This window comes from Ambystoma mexicanum, chromosome 5p (assembly GCF_040938575.1).
Source record: "Ambystoma mexicanum isolate Mex_15411 chromosome 5p, UKY_AmexF1_1, whole genome shotgun sequence".
NCBI lineage: Eukaryota > Metazoa > Chordata > Amphibia > Caudata > Ambystomatidae > Ambystoma > Ambystoma mexicanum.
Window position 1 is genome coordinate 792,386,395 of NC_090930.1, and position 12,895 is coordinate 792,399,289.

Genomic DNA, 12,895 nt, shown 5'->3' on the forward strand with positions numbered 1-12,895 from the left:
TTCCAGTCAGGCTGCATCGTCCAAGTCTGCCTCCCAGCGGCACATATATTCTGGATGATGCAGCAACAGGAGGTCCTCTCACAAACAGTCTGTATAGTTTCGCAATCCCTCCCCTTTGTAGGTCTTCCCCCATATTAAGTTGGAGCAGGCTCAGGGGTTGTGTGGCTTTCTCTCTTGCTTCGGGGTATGTGATCCAGTGGCGGATTTGAGCGTATGAGAACCTGTCCCTCTCTGTCAGTTTAAATTCTTTTTTACACTCCTCGAAGGTACGCGGCTGGCCTTCCACGAATAACTGAACCAACTTAATAAGCCCACCTTCCTTCCACCTCTTGAAGGCTCCTGATGGTGTACCCGAGCAAAGTCAGGGTTACCAAAAACCAAGGAGATTGGACCCATTCCTCTAGGTACTTTCTTTCTCTGTAGGACTCCATCCCACACCTTCAGGGTAAGTCTTGTCGAGGAGAAGAGGCCAGACCACTGTTTACATGCTAAGTGCAGAATAAAGGGTAAGAAGCGCAGAGGCAAGGGGCTTTGTGTCTGCTCTATCTCCATTCACCTGGGTGTCGGTGGATCTGCCGACAACTCAGGCAGATGTTCTAGTTGGGCTGCTTCCACATGTCTACATAAGTCCGGGACCTCTAGCCCCCCCTCCCCCAGTCCAGAGCCCCCATTATCACCCTTTTCAGGATCCTGGATTTTTTCCCCCGCCAAATAAAGCCCAGCACTTTACATTGTAGCTTTTCCAACAAAGGTTTTGGGACCTCCACTGTGAGAGATGAGCAACAAAATAACAGGGGGGTGGGAGGAGGTTCCTCTTGACAGCAGTGATCCAACCCATTAGCAACATTTCTTGCCCCACCCACCTTTCCAAATCCTGTTCAAAAGTCTTAACTGGGGGCGGGAAGGAATTAGCCTCATGAAGGTCCCTCGGTACGGCTGTTAATTGAACCCTCAAATAGGCTATAGATGTTGTGACCCAGCAAATCGGACAGCTGGCCTGGATGGCCCCCACCTCATGTGATGTAAATCCCACTCCCAGAGCTACTGATTTCCCAAAATTGATGTCAAACCCTGCCAGTTGACCAAACTCTCAGAGTTCCTGTAACGCTGCCTCCAAGGAGATGTTGGTGTTAGTAATACATAGAAGCACATCATCGGCGTATAGAGAAATCTTATGAGGTGAATTGTGTACTATCGGGCCCTCTATTGCCTCATTCCCCCAGACATGCTGTGTCATTGGCTCCATGATAAGAGCGAATAAGAGGGGGGAGAGTGGGCAACTCTGACGTGTCCCGCATGTGATGGGGATCGGGGTGAGCGCTCACGATTCACCTGGAAAGAGGTATCGTAGCACCATAGTTGGCATCTATCGCTCTTCTGAACTGAGGGCCAAAAGCAAAGGCCTCCAGCGTCAGGTGCATAAATGACCAATCCGCCCTGTCAAACGCCTTTGTAGCGTCCAGGGCAAGTATGGATAGTTTTTCATTGCCCCGCGAGGCTAGTTCAATCAGAAGACCTGCCCTCCTGATATTATCCCCAGTTTTCCTACCTAAAATAAAACCCTTTGGATCAGGGTTGATCAGCTGTGAGAGGAGAGTGGCCAATCGATTTGAAATGGGGCACCCCTATCGGGTACTTCTGGAGAGGCGGATGGGTGTTGAAACAGTGCTGTTTACTGATACTCTCGCCGAGAGGCCATTATATAATGTTGTGATCCACCCACAGATCGTAGCACCCAGGCCCATCTTTTGGAGGACCTTACAGATGAAGGGCCATTCGACACGGTCGAAGGCCTTTTCCAAATCTAACAACAGAAGATAGGCCTGCAAGTCATTGCTTGAAGCTTTGTACATGAGATCAAGGGTTTTTCTTATATTATCTGCCCCTTGTCTGCCAGGGATAAATCTGACCTGAACCCCATATACCAGAGAGGGGAGATGTTTAGCTAGCCTGTTGGCGAGGAGCTTCACCAGGATCTTGACATATGTGTTTAGTAGGGAAATGGGGTGATAAGATTGGCACTAAGTAGGGTCTTTTCCCTCTTTGGGAATAACCACGATAAGGGCCGACATCATGGACTGGGAGGGATCCTGTTTCAAGAGCAGCATTGACCATAAACGGGGCCAAGGTGGAGCGGAAGGACTTTTAGAAGCAAACCATGAAACCATCGTCTCCCGGTGTGGTGCCTCCTTTCAGGGTGCCAATGGTGTCTATTATATCCGGAGGAATGATGGGGAGTTCAAGGGGTCTGCTTTCTCGGGAGGGAGATGGGGAATGGATAGGGAATCAAGAAAATGGTCAACATCAGTCCCATCCCCTGAATATTCCGATGTGTATAGCTTCTTGTAGTATTGGAGGAACTGTTCTGCTATCAAGGCCTCACTTATGCATTTCTCTCCTTCAGGGAAGCAGAGAGAGTCCACCCTCCTGTTGTTTCTAAGTTCCTTCAGCCTCCAGGCAAGTATCTTATCCGCCTTTTCCCCCTTTTCCATATAACTTTGTTTTAAAAGGCAAGTTTCCTTTCCATCTGGCCCACTAGGAGAGCTGCCAATTTTGTCTTAAACTGTTGAAGCTCCGCCCATCTGCCCAGAAACATTTGGGATTTTAATTTCCCCCCTGGCCAGATAGCATCTATTTTCTCTCTTAATCGTTTCTCCTCACTTTCTCGTTCTCTCTTCCTCCTCGAGCCCATCCCTATAAGGACACCCCTGATTGTAGCCTTAAACGCATCCCAGACCCCCATTACACCCACCTCCCCATTGTTGTTAATTGCAAAATACTCTTTTATGGTGGTCAGAAGGGTCTGGGAGAGCTCTTGATCCTGCAATAAGAAGTCATTACATGATCAACGTGAACTATCAGGGGGGCGCAGGGGGGATTCCTATACGGTTTCTAACCAAGTCATGGTCCGACCATGGGATAGGCTCAACATTGAAGTCGGAAATTTGTTCCCGAAGTGAGGTGTCCACCAGAATATAATCTATCCTGGAGAAGGTTGCATGGGGTTTGGAGAAGAACATAAAGAAGGGGTTGTGACCCTGCTGCGTCGTGTGCGAGTCAGAAAGACCTAGTTCCTCGTTGACCCTTTGGAAAGTGGCAGCCATCTTCCTCTGTTCATGGGTATCCGTGTGCGGGTTTGCCGACCTTCTCTCACTCTCGGGATTAAGAACCATATTAAAGTGGCCATCCACCAGTAATGTGCCCTCTGTAAAGGCCATCATTTTCTTTTTCATTTCTTCCCAAAAGTGATCATGAGCCTCGTTTGGGCCATAAATAGAAACTGCTGTTACCATACTGCCTCTCACTTCCCCCTTAACCATAAAGTAGCGCCCTTCAGGGTCAGTGCACTGGGCTTAAGGAGAGAAATGGGCCTTAGGAGATACAAGGAGCGCTGCTCCATGTTTGTTAAGTATGAGCCGTGGAACGAGTATTGTATGGATTAAGCCCTTAGCACTGGTTCTTTCCACTTTACCCACTGCGTCCCCTAGAGGAAGCGAAAGTGTAACTGGAGCCTGTTAAACTCTCGAAACCGCCAGCGATCTTTTATTAGGAGAGTTTAACCCACGTACATTTAGCAACCCCAGCGTCAGTGTGTGATTTGTGTCATCCATCAGGGGGATAAGAACCTCATAAGTGCCCTCTCGGGCGCACATTATACCCACATTCCTGCTTTGCCTCCATAAACATTGGTTGCATGTAAAAGAACCTGACCCCTTGTGAGTCCAGTCATCGTAGTAGAAAAACACAATAACTAAGAACAAACCACAACAAACCTCCCCGCCTCCTGAGCGCCTGGACTGTCTGCTTCATGAGAGTCGCCGCTGGACCAGGCCACCATTGGCTACCCTTTCCAGGCTTTCAAACACCACCTAGTTATTTCTGAGAACCCCCCCAAACTAAAACATAAAGCATTCCCATTCGCCCCTCCACCTCACAGCAGGGGTCTAAAGACATCTTTATTGCCCCACCAACAGAAGCACAAATAGACAAGATCTGGGAGCCCCACAGGGGGCCTCCGTTGAGCGAATATCAGAACTCTTCAACCTGGCAAACCAAGTCAGGCCGAGCAAGGGATCCAGTCAGTCACTGGATGATCTGGGGGAGGCTGGGGCGACCCTTCTGAACTTTCTGTTACCACAAACCCTGCGTCTCTCAGGAAAGTCGTTGCCCTTTTGGGGTCCGATTAGCTCTCTGTAGATGGGTCACCCAGTAGTTCCTGGGACACTCTATGTATGTCATCCTCCGTGACCAGGGCGTACTTGTAACCTACAAGTTCAAACAAGAGCGAAACAGGATATCCCCACCTGTATCTCACAGCTTTGGATTGAAGCATTTTTGTCAGGGGGGCACACAGCCGACGTGTTGCCAGGGTGAAGGCTGACAAGTCCTGGTAGAGATTTGTGCACTTTCCCAGTTGATTGGGCCCTTCCTCCGTGCGAGTTCCAGGATCTTGCTCTTTTCAGAAAATAGTGGAACCTCACCAAAACAGATCTGGGGCCCCTGCTGGAGGTCCCTGCCCTATGCGCTCTGTCGATCGACGGTTCATTGGTATTGCTTTTGTCGAAGAGACTCTTGATCACAGCGTTGACAGCTTTTATGATCTCCTCCTGAGTCTCACCCTCTTGTTCAGGAATCTCAGGTTACAGTGCCGCTCCCTGTTGCTTTGGGGTGCACTTCTCCTCTTTCCTTTCCAATTCGGCGAGGCGCATATCAATTTGGGCCTCATGGAGGTCCATGGAGGTGCTGCTCGCTTCCAGAGCCTGAACTCGGACTTCCATGGTGTCCACTTTCTTATCCAGGGTGTCCAGTCTTTTGCCAATGTCTGCTCTGAAGCCACAGATTTCCTCCAGTAAAGCTGCCATACCTTTAGAAACTGAACTAGCATCAAGTGGTTCTGAGTGCGTTTGGGCGGAGATGTTGGAGGACAGAGGGCGAAGAGTTTGCATGTGCCAACATTTTTGGAGAGATTCGGCCCAGTCCATGAAGGCACCGTTTGCACCAGGGCTGATTGCGGGTAGCTTGTGGGGTGCGCCTGGAAGAGGACACCCGGAACCGCTAGTGTATGCTATCGTGAGGTGTTGAGGGGTTTTATGGGGACTACACCACATCCGTCTCAGCCAGGTGTGGGCGTTAAGTTGGGTGGCATGGACACATCTTGGTGACCGTAGCAGCAGTCAGCAGTCCCCTCTCCTCACCCCATGGACGCTGGACGGCTCAGAGATCCCCCCTTTCCCAAATCGAGAGTTTACAATTGAAGTGGAGTATGCTTACCAAATCCTGCCAAGGGGTCTGGGCGTCTTCTTGCCCTAAGCGCAATCACCACAGAAGGCAAAATCATCTGTCCACCCAGGTCACACCGGGCAATGGATGGCCATTACGAAAGCGCATGGATTTGATGGCGGGGGCGCCAGGCCCAGTGTGGTGAAGTATGTGCCGCTGGAGGTGGTCTACAACTGTAGATGAGCCAAAGCAAACCCTGGGGTGTGGGTCTGGGGGCTATGTAGAGATGCATCGACAGAACTATGCAGGGGCACAGCCTGCAGAAGGTGGCAGGAGCTAAGTGAGAAGCTGTTGGGGCAGGCTACTTGACGTCAGGTAAATGCAGTCCCTGTGCACTTCTATGTGCTCAAGCAGGAGATCAGGGCGTGAGCATTGTGCCTTGGAAGTCGCTAGGGCACGTGGGCAATAGTGCACCGTGTGCAGGTGCCGTAAATGTCTAGGAAGCGGGTTCCTGCCAAATGTAGTCCTGCATCTGTGACCTGTTTGGAAGGGCGAGCAGCACCCTGGATCCGGAGTGCAGATCAAGGTGGGGGAGAGCACCTCAAGGCTCTGGTGGGTGCGTTCAACATTCGGGCCCAAGGTCTCCCTCAGCAAGAGGTATCAGATAAATGGGGGGTTTGCCTCGCACGCCCCCCACCGCTCCTCATACGCCTCCACTCAGCTTATTTATTTATTTATTTTTTAAAGAGAGTGAGAGGGAGTCTTCGGCACCACCAGGGCCGGTGCTCCCTCCCCGAGGGAGGGGGGAGCCGCACCGGTCACCTGGAGGCAACAGGGGTGCACCGGTTGAGCGCTCGAGCTCTGCTCCTCCCCGCCGGCAGCTCGTCTTTGCCTGTCGCTTCCCAAGGAGATCCTGGCAGGGTGTTCTGCAGCCCGGGGCCTCCCGAGGCTAGCAGTGGGGAGGGATGGGTGGCAGGCGGTAAACGGAGGCTCGGCTTGGGATGGCGCATCGGGCGCTCATCTTCTCTTCTGTGCCCTGGGTCCTTGCACAGAGAGTGGGCACTGGAGTACAGCGTCAGTAAGTGGTAGAGAGGCCTTTCAGCCTTCGGAGAGCGCGGGCAGGCTCTGACAGGGCTGCCGCGTGGAGAGAGAAGCACAGGGACTCTGCCTCCTTTTTTTGGGAAGTTCATATTTCAGGATCCACGGCACCTCAGAGAGTCAGAGTTGTTTCCTCTAGTGCCCCAGGGTTTCAGCTGGCTTCGGGGGTGGCTAGGTCTCCGTTCCTGGGGGGGGGCTATAGAGGGCTCAATCCATTTCAGTTAGACCCGGAGGAAGATACCGACGGAGATGCTTCCCCTGGTGGCTCCTCATCTGAGACCGGTCTTGAGGGTGTCCGAGAATTATCCTTCTGTCAGGGAGGCAATCATGATGCTGTGGAATGCGTTGAGTGTTGGGCCTATCAATTGTTCAATGATGGATGCTGGTATGACAGCGTCAGAGTAGGAAGTAGGTTTGAGGAAGGCATTTTAGTTTTTTAGGACTGGGGTAGAGAGTTTGCTCCAGAGGGGCAGTGTGTGTTCTAGAGTGCAGGGTATGGATAGTGTTGAGGGAGATGGATTCCATGATCTGTCATAGTTCTTTTATTTTTTCACTAAAAAATGTTTGCTTCCATCACATTTTTCCTGATTTGCAGGCCCCTTGGATTGGGTAAGGGGTTGTTACAATGTTTCACTACATCAAGAAGGGTTTTGCTCTTGTTAGAGGCAGCCACAATAGAGGTGGAGTAGTAAGCAGCTTCGGCATTTTTAATCTGAACCTACGGTTGGCACAGGGGGTTTTGATATTGGTGATATCTCTAGGGTTTCCTTTTTTGTGCCACCATTTCTATAAGGCTCTGATAGAACGTTAGTTGATTCTTTCCTTTAGAATTCACTTCCACATACATTTCAACTTGACATTCTTCTGGCCCTTCATTTCATCCAACTGCATGTTCTTCCAACAGACTCACCAGGACTGCCAAGGGAGCCAACTACAGACTTGCCCATAGCCCTACTAAAATCCAAGATGGTGAGAGGCTTTCATGTAAACTTAGGCCAGCTCCTTTCGAAGCCACATGGCCCTCAACTCAGGGCCTAATCCGATCCAAATACATGGGTCCTCAATACCAACGAGTACCATCTCAGGGAAAGAGAGATCCCATTTCATAATGTAGCCTGTTCTGTCCGTCATTTGGGGTTTTCAAAAAGGAGTTATGTTATGTTAGATGGCATATGTATAGCGCCTACTGCCATTGTTATGGCCTTAAAGAGCTGTGGGCATCAACACCCTTCAAAGGACCATTGTCCGAGATTTGAGATGTGAAGAATGGATTCTAAAAGGCATGTTTGCATTTTTAGCCGGCACAAAGGTAGGTAAGGATTGGCTAAATCCCTGATAGCAGCCCATAGAAATCAGATGAGAGCACGGGTGCTCTGAAAGACTATCAGGGCAGTAAGAGAGCCAGGAGACTGATTAAGTGTACAGCTGGATCTAATTATTTTCATGGGGCTCAGTGCTACGCTCACCTGGTATCCACAGAGACTCCACCCAGCTGGGTTACTCGCTGGTATGCTCCTCAGCTTTGCCCTGATATGGTCTGCGGGGAAGGTTCTGCCTTGTGGTAGAATTAGGCGTGCTCTCCGTCCTGCCTTCTTTGCAGGGGCGCGTTGTCTTTCATGGGTGAGTGCGGTCCAGTTACTTCACTGACGCCGACCCGTTTGATATTGTTCAGGTAGGTCTTATTGCTGTTCTTTAGTTTTGTTGCTATCCTGCAAGCCTTTCTTTGTTTAAAATGTCTCTTTTTTCTCCCTTAGGTATGCGGATCTTCAGCGCGGCGAATTGGCTTGGTTGAGCCACGCTGGTAAATGATGGCGCATTAAGAGTGCTATGATGTGGTAAGTAAGCGCTATGCGCAGCGCTGTGAAGTCTTGCCTTTGCTAACCTGTGTTTTCCTTCCTTGTAGGTCGCGGTGTTCTTCAGCGCAAGTAGAATGTCCGGAGTGGTGCCAGCCGAGAGGCGACCAGCCATGTAAGCCTTTTGAGCAGTTTGTAATTTGTAAATGTGTCTACAGCTTTCTGTAATGTTGCCTCTATCTTCCTCTTTCAGGGCGTTCTGTCCGGGAGGCGTGCAGATTCGAGGAAGCTGTTCTCAGTAGCTGCAAGTGTTTAAAGATGAAGACTGCAGGTAAGATGCTGCTGTGAATGATGTTCCTTTTGTCTCCTTGCAGGTTCTGCTTCTCCGAGGTTCGAGGAAATAGCTGGACACGGTGAGCGTCAAGTTGCAAGCTGCAAAGTAACATGAAACATGTTCTGCAGTCAGGGTGTGGTTTATATAGCCCAGGTAAAGTAGTACCAGGGAAAGTAGCTCCAGGCCTGCCACACCCAAAACACTAGACCGCATAGCTTGGTTCTTAGCAACCAAGCTATGTGGATGCCTCCATGTTGGCTGACAATACAATAAAGTAGTTTCCAAGCACATTGTTGTTCATGGTGTATGAGCCTGGCGCCATAGGCGCCAGTACTGGCCCCATGAGGGCTTTTGAAGAGGATGCCAGGCTCTAGAGGTCCGAGTCCTGACTCCGCCTGGCCAATGGGTTTGCCAGAGGGGGTTTTGGGCGAGGGTCGTGACAGCACTCCCCACTAAGGCCCCTCCCATGGTGTTCCTTCTGTCTGGCCCAGGTTTGGTTGGGAAGTTCTGATGGAATTTCCTGATTAGACGTTGTGCTTGGATATTCTTACTGGGCTCCCAGGATCTATCTTGTGGTCCAAATCCTTTCCAATCAACGAGATAATATAGCTTGGTCCTAGAGTATTTAGAGTCCAAGATATCTTTGACTTCGAATTCTGGTTCTCCATCAACAACTATGGGCTTAGGTGGTGTCCCAATCCGTGTGCCGGGTTGCATTGGTTTCAGGTGGACACATGGAATACCAGGTGGATGTGTAGATTAGGTGGTGAATCCAGTTTCTCAGCTGCTGGGTTGATAATTGCCTTAATGGTATAGGGTCCTAAGAATCTGGGATGAAAGGTCCGGGTTCCCTTGATGTGTACGAATTTAGCGGCTAACCAAACTTTGTCTCCTACTTGATAATCATGGGCCTTTTTCTGGTGTTGGTCGGCGAATCTCTTTTGTTTTTCTTTGGCATGAATAAGGTGTTCCTTTGCCCTTTTGAAAGCCTGAGTAATGGTTGTGTGTAGAGTCTTTACCGCTGACATTTCCAAGCTGGCTGGAAGGTCTAGTTCAGAGGTACGTGGATGTCTGCCATGAAGGGTATAGAAGGGCGTTTGTCCCGTGCTTGAATGCAACAAATTGTTATATGCATATTCGGCTATCCATAGTAGGTCTTTCAAATTCCTTTGTTCGTGGTGCAGCATGCACCGTAAATATTGCTTGAGTGTCTGATTGGTTCTCTCGGTTTGGCCGTCCGTTTGGGGATGGTGACTGGTAGATAGCCGAATGTCGATCTGCACCATTGCACAGCATTTTTTCCAGAAGTTTGAAACAAACTGGCTGCCTCGATCAGAGACAAGAACCGAAGGGAAGCCATGTAGCTTAACCACGCCCTCCAGGAACACTTTTGCTAAAGTGGCTGCGTCTGGGAGGCCTTTGAGAGTAATAAAATGTGCCATCTTCGAGAATAAGTCCACAACTACAAGGATGGTGTTGAACCATTGGCTTGGAGGTAGATCAGTGATGAAGTCAAGGGAAAGAGTGTGCCATGGAACTGGAGGAATGTCCAATGGTTGTAGAAGACCAGATGGTTTTTGTTTCTGTGATTTATTTTGTGCGCAGACACTGCAGGACTGAATATACTGAATGATGTCCTTATGCCAGATAGGCCACCAAAAGTTCTCTTTCACCTTAGCTAGGGTTTTGGCGATCCCAGGATGCCCTTCGATCAGTGAATCGTGATAGTTTGAAATTATATGCTGTTGTAGTTCCTTCTTGGGTACATATAGGCGATCCCTAAAAAAGGGTAGGTGGTCCTTGATGGTATATTGTTCTCCATGAGTTTGCCATGCGAGGTAGGCATCAGGATTCATTGTCCGCTGGATTTCTTTTCGTAGTTCTGCTTGTGTTAAGGCTGCTGTGATACCCAAGAGTTTGTCTTCAGGTATAATAGGTACTGGGTCTGGAGTTGTATATACTATTTAATCTATGCCCATGCGAGATAAGGCATCTGCCTTTCCGTTTCTGACTCCTGGTCGAAATGTGATTACATAATCATATTCGGTGAAGAAAAGGGCCCACCGTAATTGGCGCGAGAACTGGGCCTTGGCTGTTTTGAGATAATGCAGGTTTCGGAGGTCTGTGATGACTGTAATGGTGTGTCTGACCCCCAGAAGGTACTGCCTCCAGACTTTAAAGGCGAATTTGATAGCCAGGAGTTCCTTGTCCGTGATGGCATAATTAATCTCTGGAGGTGAGAATTTTTTTGACCAGAAGGCCACAGGATGTAGCTGGCCCGTTTCCGGGTCTCTCTGTGAAAGGACAGCCCCCGTTGCGAGACTGGAGGCATCAGTTTCAACGACATAAGGGAGGTCTGGACGAGGATGTTGAAGGATTGGAGCGGAGGTAAACCTTTGTTTAAGTTCCTGAAAGGCTTCTTCTGCTTCTTCGGTCCAAGCAAACTTTTTATTGTTTTTTCGTAATAGTACTGTGGTTGGGTGCACAACCTGAGAGAAGTCTGGGATGAACCGGCAGTAGAAGTTCCCAAAGCCCAGCGTGCTTTGTACCCCTTTCAGAGACGTCGGTGAAGGCCATTTCAGAATGGCATCTACCTTGTGCACGTCCATTCTGATGCCTCCTGGAGTAAGGATAAAACTAAGAAATTCTACTTCGGTGATGTGAAAAAAGCATTTTTCAAGCTTTGCAAACAAGCGATGTTGGCGGAGCTTGGTGAGGATTGAATGAACGTGCCTGACATGATCTTGTTCGGAGGCTGAGAATACTAAGATGTCATATATGTACACTAAGGCGCACACATCAATTAACTCCCTTAAGACGTCATTCATGAAATATTGGAATTCCGCAGGAGCGTTGCATAACCCGAAGGGCATGACTTGATATTCAAACAAGCCGTACTTAGTACGGAAGGCGGTTTTCCATTCCTCTCCTTTTCTGACTCCGACAAGGTGGTACACTACTCGAAGGTCCAATTTGGTATAAATCTGCGCATCTTTAACTTGGTCTAGCCTCTCAGGGATAAGTGGCAAGGGGTAGCGGTTCTTCATGGTGATGTGGTTCAATGCGCGGTAGTCAATACAGGTTCTCAAGTCTCCTTCCTTTTTCGGTACGAAGAACAAAGGACTGGCTGTGGGGGACTTCGAAGGACGGATAAATCCGTTTGCAAGGTACTAGTCTAAATAGGATTTCAAATGAAGATTTTCTGGTTCTGTGAGAGCGTAGATCCTGCCGCAAGGGATTTGTGCACCAGGAACAAGATCGATCTGACAGTCATAGGGCCTGTGCGGCGGCAATGTATTGGCTTGGTCCTTTCGGAAAACATCCCAGAAATCATGGAATTCACTTGGCAAGGTATTAGTTGCTCCCAGGGTTGATACTGTCGCTTCAGGAGTCATGGGGATACAGACGTCGGGTTTCTCCTCTTGGTAATAGCAGGCAGGGGAGCAGTCACCGGGGAAGGTTAATTTTCGTGCCCGCCAGTCTATCTAAGGGTTGTGAGAAACCAACCATGGCATCCCTAGTATTAGCCGGAACTGAGGTGCCTTGATGAGAACAAATGAAATAGACTCCCGATGTCCGTCCTGACACAGCAAGGTTACCCTGGCTGTGCACTGGGTTACTGCTCCGGAAGCGATTTCTGTCCCATCCACGGTGGTTACCTTGTCCATAGTTGGCTTAGAACACAAAGGAAGCCCCATCTCTGCTGCCAGTTCTTGATCAATATAATTTCCAACTGCTCCGCTATCGATGTATGCTTCAACAGCATGCATTCTTGACGACTGTTGGTGGTTAATTAAGATCACTGGTATTGCAAAATGCGAGGTCAGCAACTCTTTCTTCTCACTCGACAAACTGACCTCTACGTTTGTCGAGCTTGGCAGTTTCCCGATTCCTTAGCCTTCATCCTTCTCTGTGGCCTGACTGTTCTTCTTGGGGGTTTTACTGGACAGTCCTTTAGGAAATGTCCTGGTTTCCCACAATCCAAACAAAGCTGTTGTTGTCTTCTTTTGTCCCGCTCTTGTTTTGTTAATGGAGGTCGTATCCCTCCAATCTGCATGGGTTCTACAGCATTTTCAGGTACACAGGCGTGTTTTCCTTTGGTCGAACATACACGGTTCGAGGGTCTGTCTTATACCGGTCTGCCTTTCAGTCCTGCAACCGGTGGTCTAGCTGCACGACCAGATTTATGAATTCTGCACAGTCTCTGGGTGGATCAACCACCTGGGCTAAGACGTCCTTTAATTCGCCTCGTAAGCCTCGATGGAATAACATGGTTCTTTTGTTTTCTGGCCACCTAGCTTCAGCAACCAGTCTGTTGAAGGTAGCAATGTACGTTAACAAGTCCTGATTCCCCTGTCGGAGGGACAAGAGTTCATTGTCTACTGCTTGTTCCTGGGTATGGCGAGCAAAACTTTTTTCCATTTCTCTCTGGAACCCCCCAAAGTCATGT